Below are 8,679 nucleotides of genomic sequence, written 5' to 3' on the forward strand. Positions count from 1 at the left end.
GATCCCTCCTGCGTCCAGAACAGTTTGATGACTATAGAATCAGATCGCCAGGGGTCCTGTCTGACTGCCCTCTAGTGTGGATCTTTAGTAAGGTAGGCGATGAAGTCTCTGAATCTAGTTTCCTCATTTGAAAAGATATGTGGGGGCAATTAAATGATCTAATATGTAAGAACACTATGGCATCAGTAGTAAGAGTACATATCCATTTGCAGATACAGTCACGGGCAGTATTAGTTTCAGAATTCAGTTAGAAAATAAGTAGTCCATGTAAACTGGACATCAGAAAAGCTTTTCATAAAATTACTAATTACAAAAGCATAGATGACATTGGAAGAAGGAAGGAAGGAAGGAAGGCTCAGAAGGGAGGGAGGGAGGAAGAAAGTAAGCAAGAGAGCTAGGAATATGTTCACTGGTAGAGCATCTACCTAGCATTTAGGAGGCCTCTACTTTCGTTTTTCTATATTCTAGCCCTACAATATCTTGCCAATGGCCTGTCTTAGTCTAAATCCAACCATACAGCTCAGGACACCTGTCATTTGTGACAGATTATGTCATTAAATTATTATCTTATAAAAAGTTATCAAGTTAGGCCCCGGCTCTGAGATTTCATTGACCTTTCCCCCATTTCACCTAATGAAGTAATCACTGATGCGAATTTTGAAATACAGTATTATAGGCTGTCACCCAATCTGGGAATCCTCTGCCTGCAGAGAACTTCCTAGGCTGCTGCAATCACCAACACATAAATTGAAATGGACACTCAGATTTCAGAAAGGCAGCTCCTGCCTCCCTTTCCCTGATGTGCAGCTTGCTATGGAGACACACGGAGTAGCTCTTTGACACAGGAGGGAAAAGCAGCTAAGGAGGTGGCCTGCCCTGCATAGGACATTTAGAGCCCCTTCCTCTGGGGAGTTCTCTCTTGGGAGCTCAAATGAAGAAGTAGGTGGTGTCCAGGCCAGCTGTCAGGAGGGCCGGGATCCACAGAGAATTAGTAGCCATAGAAAGTGCTCTATCCTCGTGAGAGGAGGGTGGCCCCACACAATGGCCAGTGTTGTCCAGTGACTTGAAGCCTGAACCTCATACCCAGATCTATGACATGCTGTCTCCAGAATTAGACCACATATTAGTATGAGTCCCTCATGGCTAGACAAACTCCCTTCCCCACTTTAGAGCAGAATTTCCTTGTTACCCAGATATGGCACTCCTGGAGGTTTTCTCTCTGAGAGGGTCCCATAGCTTTTCCATGGTGAACAGCCACTGGCTTGAGTTAAGCATTCGGTGTGGAAAGTCTGAACTGCAGAAGCAGTGGCTCTTAGGTCAGCCCCAAACTTTCTTGTCCAAAGCATCTGGATTGAGGTAGACAGTTACTGTTGAGGAAATTGATATTTTAATGTGTTATTGGGGTCATACATCTCTCCCTTTGAGGGCCCTCATTCTTAGTCTTTAAAAGAAGATTCCTAACTTTCAAGGAGGTTAGGTTAAATGGCAAAGTGGTTTTCAAAAAAGCCACTGGCTGTACCATTATACTGTGAAGATGATGAGTACTTTCCAGGTCTGAATTGGCTCTAGCTCACTGGTTGAAACCTTATTTCCACAGATCATGGTAAATGTTAGAGTACTGAAAGTTCCTGAAGCAAGATTGTAGAGGCATCACTTGCTGTCAAATGAGGCAAACTGCTGTCGATGTCTAGAAATGCATTGAAGCTGAAAAGAGTGCTCCAGGAAGCTCAATAAATGTGTTCACTAAAAATCATGGGAGGCCATACTTTGGGCCCCAACAGACCAGACTAAAAATCAAAATGGAGTCACACATGCTGAATAGCAAATACCCAACCCGAACTAATTACGTTTGGATTTTGAAATTAAAAATAAAGCCAATTAAGATCTTTAAAATAAATTGCAATTTTGTCCATTGACAAAGCGTAACAACATCAGGGGTGATTTTGAGAGATACTCCTATAGATATACAGTGCCACCCATTGGTAAATCAATTTCATTTCATCGTCTTTGATTCTCAGTTAACATCTGAAATCCATCTTCATTTCTGAGAATCCAAGTGAGTAAAGGGAGAAAGGTTCAAGGTGGGGCAGATTCCCAGTTGTTTCAGCCTCAAATGTGGTTTCACTCAAATAGGACCTGTTCCTATTTCATACCTATTGTTATGGTAGGACAACAGAGCGTGGCGTGTTTCCATTTTTACAGTCTTACAACCTTTCGAATAAATAAGATACAATACCTTAATTTCAATAATACTGTCATGTCAATAGCATTGTGTCAATGATAATTACTGATTTTAATATTTTTGCTATGATCTGTAAGATGCTAACATTAGGGGAAGTTTGATGAAGTGTGTATGAATTCTAACAATTTTTTGCTTGCAAGATTTGTGTAAGTATAAAATCATTTCAAAGTAAAAAGTTTAGAAAAGGAGTAACAAAACACAACAATCTTTGGGAGTAATGAAACCACCAAAGAGGCTCTTTGGCTCCCTGTGTCCTCCTCAGACGCACCCCCTATTCCATATCCTCAAACACTAGCTTAAGGTTTCCAGGAATTATCTTAAATTTCCAGGAATTATGCATAATCTATGATCTTGTGTAAAATCCCCTGATTTCTTGATTGTTTTCTTGTTCAAAGCATCTGGATTGAGGTAGACAGTTACTGTTGAGGAAACTGATATTTTAAGGAGTCATTGGGGTCACATGTCTCTCCCTCTGAAGGCCATCATCCTTAGTCTTTAAAAGATGGTTCCTAACATGCAGGGAGATTAGGTTAAATGGCAGACAGGGTTTTCAAAAAAAGCCACTAGCTGTCAGGTACAAAAAGAGCTTCATCATTATCCTGGTGAGCCTTTTCTTGATTCACTTCCCAAAACCTTGAACTGTGTGAGTTACTTACTTGCATACTTGCCAAGACCTTTGCCTTAGTTTCAACTCACTAGAACATTTAAGAGATTATTTTTCAGGAGCTGTATTGATTACTTATGCAATTCTATTAGATAATCAGTAAACATGGCCAGACTCCTTGGCCAAACAACCATTACTTAAACGGAATGACCCAAGGGCTAGAAATATAATCAAAAAAATATATGAAAAAGTTTTCAACATCTCTAGCAGTTAGAGAAATGCAAATAAAAACTACTCTAAGACTTCATCTCACTCCAGACAGAATGGCAATTATCAAGAATACAAGCAACAATAAATGTTGGCGAGGTTGTGGGGAAAAAGGTAAACTCTTAACATTGCTAGTGGGACTACAAATTTGGTGCAATCATTATGGAAAGCACTATGGAGATTCCTCAGAAAACTTGGAATAGAGCCACCAAATGACTCCTCAGTTTATACCTAAAGGACTTAAAATCAGCATACTGCAGTGGCATAGCCACATCAATGTTTATAGCAGCTCAATTCACAATAGCTAAACTATGGAACCAATCTAGATGCCCTTAACAGATGAATAGATAAAGAAAACGTGATATATATACACACAATGGAATATCACTCAGCTACCAAGAAGAATGAAATTATGGCATTTGCAGGTAAATGGGTGGAGCTGGAGAATATCAGGCTAAACGAAATAAGCCAATTCCAAAAAAAACAAAGGCCGAATGTTTCTCTGATATGTGGATGCTAATTCAAAATGGGAGGGTGCTAAGGAAGAGTAGAGGTATTTTGGATTAGGCAAGGGGAGTGAAGGGAAGGGAGAGGGTATAGGAGTAGGAACAACAGTAGAATGAATCAGACATTATTATCCTATGTGCATAGATTACTGCACAACCAGTGTAACTCTACATCATGTACAACCAGAAGACTGAGAAGTTATACTCCATTTATGTATGATGTGTCAAAATGCATTCTACAGTCATGTATAACTAATTAGAACAAATTTTAAAAAGAAAATTCCCTGGGTTCAATTGGTGTACCACAAAACAAACAAACAAACAAACAACGTTATTTGTGAACTCTCTGACTCTTCACTGCCAACATCATACATTCTCTTAAATACCTCTGTCTCTAACATTTGAATGGGAGGGTTTAAGTCTTTGGGGAATTTAGGAATGTCGATTTCTTTTAGATCATTTTAGCAGTTCTTTTTCTCCAATTCGCCATAATTAGGGTCATGGAAGTCCCCCTCCTCATCAAACACAGAAACAGAGCATCAGACTCTTGTAATGTCACGTATAAGAAAGTGTCCTCCTTGTAAGATCCTCTCTTCCTAAATTACGACTGATCAATTCCTGCCTTTATCCTAGAATTCGTTATCCTAAAATGGGATAATTAAATACTTCCCCTGCTTTGTTAGTGTTCAGCATTTTCCCTTAACAGTTGAATTGTTGCTAAATGTTCAAAAGTGTAATTCAAGATCACTCCCACCCACCGTTTTTTAGATTTGTCTGCAGCTGGGTTCCCTGACTGTTGCCTCTGTCCCTTGCCATGAGTTACTTCTTCATTTACTCCTTCATGCACGCCTTCATATGCCTCCTAGGGAAGACATCCAGTTTCAGCTCCCCCCCCACACACTGTCACCAGTGAAAGGGACTTCTTTTATCTTCTTACAAGGAAATCGCAAAGTAGAAAGTATCAGTGAGAGATTCTCCAAAAAATAATGATATTTATTTGGAATCGAATGGCATGAGAATGGGAATCCTCATGCCATAGTTTACTATGAGTGTTTCCCAAGATGTTGGGGCAAGTGGATCTTTTTAAAGGAAAAAATGAGAAGGATTTCATAAGAGATTTTGAAATGATAATCTTTGGCCAGTAGGACTAATAACAAGGATTGAGTCTTTTTAATGTTGCACAGACAACAAGTGGGCTCAGTTGTTCCAGAATTATAGTTTGGTGTATGTTGCATTGGCCTTTGTGCAAGGTTATGATTCTGGCAGAGTCTTCTTTGAGAGTATCAGGCAATTATGTGTGACACCCCTTCTTTTATAACCTCCTTGATTTGTTTATTTAGATAGGGTCGACATAAGTAATGCCTGATTCGATTTTGAGATCTTCCACATTTCCCCCTTTTGATCAAGAACATTTCTCTGAAAACATTCCTGATTTCCCATCCTGTACTTAAGTTTGATTGGCCTCATTGCCAGGATGGACCCATCATAGATGTTGGTCTGGTCTGGTCCCACATCAGGGGGAACTGATTGGCAACTTTTACTCACTTTTGAGTAAAAAGGAGGTTTAGAAGGAGTGGTTTTTGAGACTCTATTTATTTAGATTTCATTGTTTATCTGTTCTGTATGTAGATGATAGCTTTTGTATCAAAGTGCTGAGCCAAGAGTTATACTTCTACAGAAATTTAATAGATATGAAGTTGAAAAAGGACAAAAGAAAACAAAACTAAGATCATAACAGGTCCACTTTGCTGAATAGTTTTGAATAAAGAACCCAGTGATGACATTTACCAACAGAAAAAAGAAATCACCAAGGGAACAGGTAAGTCCTGTTGTAATCATAGAGGCTGTTCTCTTATTTTATGTAGTTTAGTCTCAATTTCTCAGATCCAGCATGTATTTTTAGCAATAACACACACATTTTCTTTCTTAGCCATTAAAAAATATGGAGTGATATTATCATTTGTTATTCCACGATTAGGTTGAATCAAGAGTGATATAAAAAAAAGGAGGAACGCTTGTATAATTTGAACCAAAAAAAAAAGGCATTAAGGAAGTTGCCAAAGTAACCCACTGTTGTTTCAACATACATGCAATGACTATTGACTGTGAAATATTAACTACATCATTATCCTCCCACATGCAAAAAAGGAAAAAAAAATTAAGAGGGGCAAAAGGCTCATTATGATATTGAGTCTGTTCTTACATCAATTTCTCATCCGGTTTGCAGTTTTAATATCTGTGTTTATGACATTGGGCAGTTTGGTAAAACTGTGGCCCACATTTCAGGTATGAGTCTGTCCCTTGAAATTTACTTCAAGTTGTCAGCTCTGGTTTATAGGACTTTAGGAAAGAGCAATTTTTTTTCCTAATAATATCGTTGCAGAAAAGAGGATTGGAGGAACCTGGAAGAATTTAGGATCTAATCTGTTAGGTAGATAACTTAAAAACCTCACAAACAATGATCAGAGCTATTATGGACAGGTATGTTATAGTTCTTCTTTGGAATTATAAGTGTTATCTCTATAATCACACCCATTTTAACCAAAGGCAGTCAAAGAAAAAACGACTTACTTGTACAATGAGTTTTGTTTGATCAGATGTGGCTTAACTGTTTACACATGTGCAGCAGGAAAAGATATTTCCCATATAGTAATGTCAAATTTATAAAATTCTCCAGGCCAGTGGGTTCAGTGGTGCACTCCTGTGATCCCAGCTACTTAGGAGGCTGAGACAGGAAGATTGGACAGGACAGCCTGGAAAACTTAGCAAGACCCTGTCTAAAAAAAATGAAAAGGGCTAGGAATGTAGCTCAAAGATAGAGCACCCTGGGGTCCAATCCCCATTACCACCTGCCCTCTTCCAGTTCTCCCAGGTAGTTTGCCAAACCGAGGTAGACTTTAGATTTTCACCTACTGCACCTAAAATAACTTGAAATTCCAGAACCCACTTGGAAGCAACAGTTTTTATTGGAAATCCTTGAAGGCAAGTATTATACGCATATTTTCAAGTATGCCAACGTTTCAGATTGTGTCCTGCACATAAGAATCTGTTTTTTATGCAACTTATGTATTTATCATATTACCACAGAAATGTAAATTACAAATAGCTTTTGAATATTGGAGGAATCAAGTGGGAGAAAAGTAAATGTTTCCACCTTTGTTTATAAAAGTATATTTTGGGATATTGTGGTAAATGATAGCTTAAGAAAGAAGTTTTGTAAAGTGTAGGAAACAAAAACATTTAAGAGCCAATTATATTTTTTTAAATAAGAGAGGAAACAAAACCCTAAATTATATCAGCTCATTCAGTCTCTTTTAATTCTTGCTTTTTTGACCCTCTAATAGCAGTTCCATGAGCCCATCTGTTGCTTTCTTAGAGTTCTGGAATTTTTATTTAGTTCATTAAGTTTAGTGCTATTATAAAATTGTATTCAAGAGAACTTGTTAGAGTCTCTTCCATCCATTTGATTGCAAATGCTTTCCATACAATATGATATACCCAATAAGCCTAATCACTTTATTATCTTTACAATAATATCCAACTGCAAAATCCAGAAACCAAAAAGACATAATTTGAGAACTTTAACCCTAAGGAAGCCTGCCAAATATGTCAAAGGTTGAATACATTTGATCAAAATAAGATCACACATCATTGTGAAATAATGGTCATTCATTTAACTAGAATGTCTTAACTGGAGTTACAAAGTGATTTAAAGACTTTAAAAGCAAATAAATGTTTTTTTTTTTTTTTAAGATACTTCCTTTAAGCTTCATTTTCCCCAAGCAATCAAAACCTAATAAAAACAGCAGGCAAAAAACAAATTATTGTCTCAAAACTCACCTATGTTTACCAAGCCAGTTACCAGAAAGTAAAGAAAAACTTCTTGCTGTGTCATTGCTTCTGCTTATATGAGGCCCGTTCACCTACCTGGATGTGAAACCTGATGAAAACATACTTTTTTTTTTTTTTTTTGACGGTTGCAAAAGTTTATTTAACAAAAAGTTTATTATGAATCCCTACATGACCCAATTTTTGCATCATAGTAAAACAGGACCTTTGCAGAGGTGACATGTATTTCTGTGCTAAAGTGCTATGAATTATACTGCCAAGCATTCTAACAGGATACCTTTTCCCTGTTGTGCACTCATTGCCACATTCACTCATATGTTTGTCTTACACAAGCTTCAAAAAGGTATTAAATCCCTGCAAGGCTTCTTGGACATGGCTGCCACTATTTAATTTCTTTCTTTCTTTTTTTTTTTTGGTAACAGGGATTGACTTACTCAGGGTCACTCGACTACTAAGCCACATCCCCAGCCTTCTTTTTTTTTTTTTTTTTTTTTAATTTAGAGACAGGATCTCACTGAGTTGCTTCTGCCTCACTTTTTTGCTGAGGCTGGCTTTGAACTCGAAATCCTCCTGCCTCAGCATCCCACACGACTGGGATTACAGGCATGCACCACCATGTCCAGCTGCCACTGTTTAATTTCAATGGTAATTTCTTGTCTTTATATTTTTGGGAAGGTCAGAGAGCATTGCTCATAGTGTGTACTTGACGGGTTCATAGATGCTTTCTGAGAATATGTTTGGATACAGACTCTGGAAGGGTCTGTGTCTGAGTTATGAATTGATAGCCTATTCTGGAACATTAACAAGAAAACTAGTACCTTGCACAGGGGAAGGCAGAACCTTGGAAATGATAAAAGTAAGTGAAATTGTCCGGTTCCGCAGAACAATCCGAATACATCAAGTAAAGCCAAGAGAAAAAAATCAATTTATCCCAAGTCATTCACAACAGTAGTCAGAATCTGGGGAGGGGGAAAACAGCTTATAGGACCTGCTTAAAACGTCAAGGTAGAAGCCGGGCATGGTGACGCCTGCCTGTAATCCCACCGGTTTGGGAGGGTGAGGCAAGAGGATCCAAAGTTCAAAAGCCAACCTCAGCAATGGTGAGGAGCTAAGCGACCCAGTGAGACCCTGTCTCAAATTAAATTACAAAAATGGGCTGGGGATGTGGCTCAGTGGCCGAATACCCCTGAGTTCAATCAATGGTACCAAAA

The 8,679-nt window shown here is 38.3% G+C and overlaps 1 pseudogene across 1 annotated transcript in view; it reads right to left on the bottom strand.

The window, feature by feature from the left end:
• The window catches only part of LOC143394566 (acyl-coenzyme A thioesterase 1-like), a 48,743-nt pseudogene extending 41,206 nt beyond the window's left edge, over positions 1-7,537 (bottom strand). Inside the window, exon 1 of the transcript XR_013155368.1 lies at positions 7,460-7,537. The product of XR_013155368.1 is annotated as an acyl-coenzyme A thioesterase 1-like (transcript). The remainder of the gene's footprint in view (positions 1-7,459) is intronic.
• Positions 7,538-8,679: the final 1,142 nt, after the last annotated feature.

Source organism: Callospermophilus lateralis, chromosome 3 (genome assembly GCF_048772815.1).
Source record: "Callospermophilus lateralis isolate mCalLat2 chromosome 3, mCalLat2.hap1, whole genome shotgun sequence".
Lineage (NCBI taxonomy): Eukaryota > Metazoa > Chordata > Mammalia > Rodentia > Sciuridae > Callospermophilus > Callospermophilus lateralis.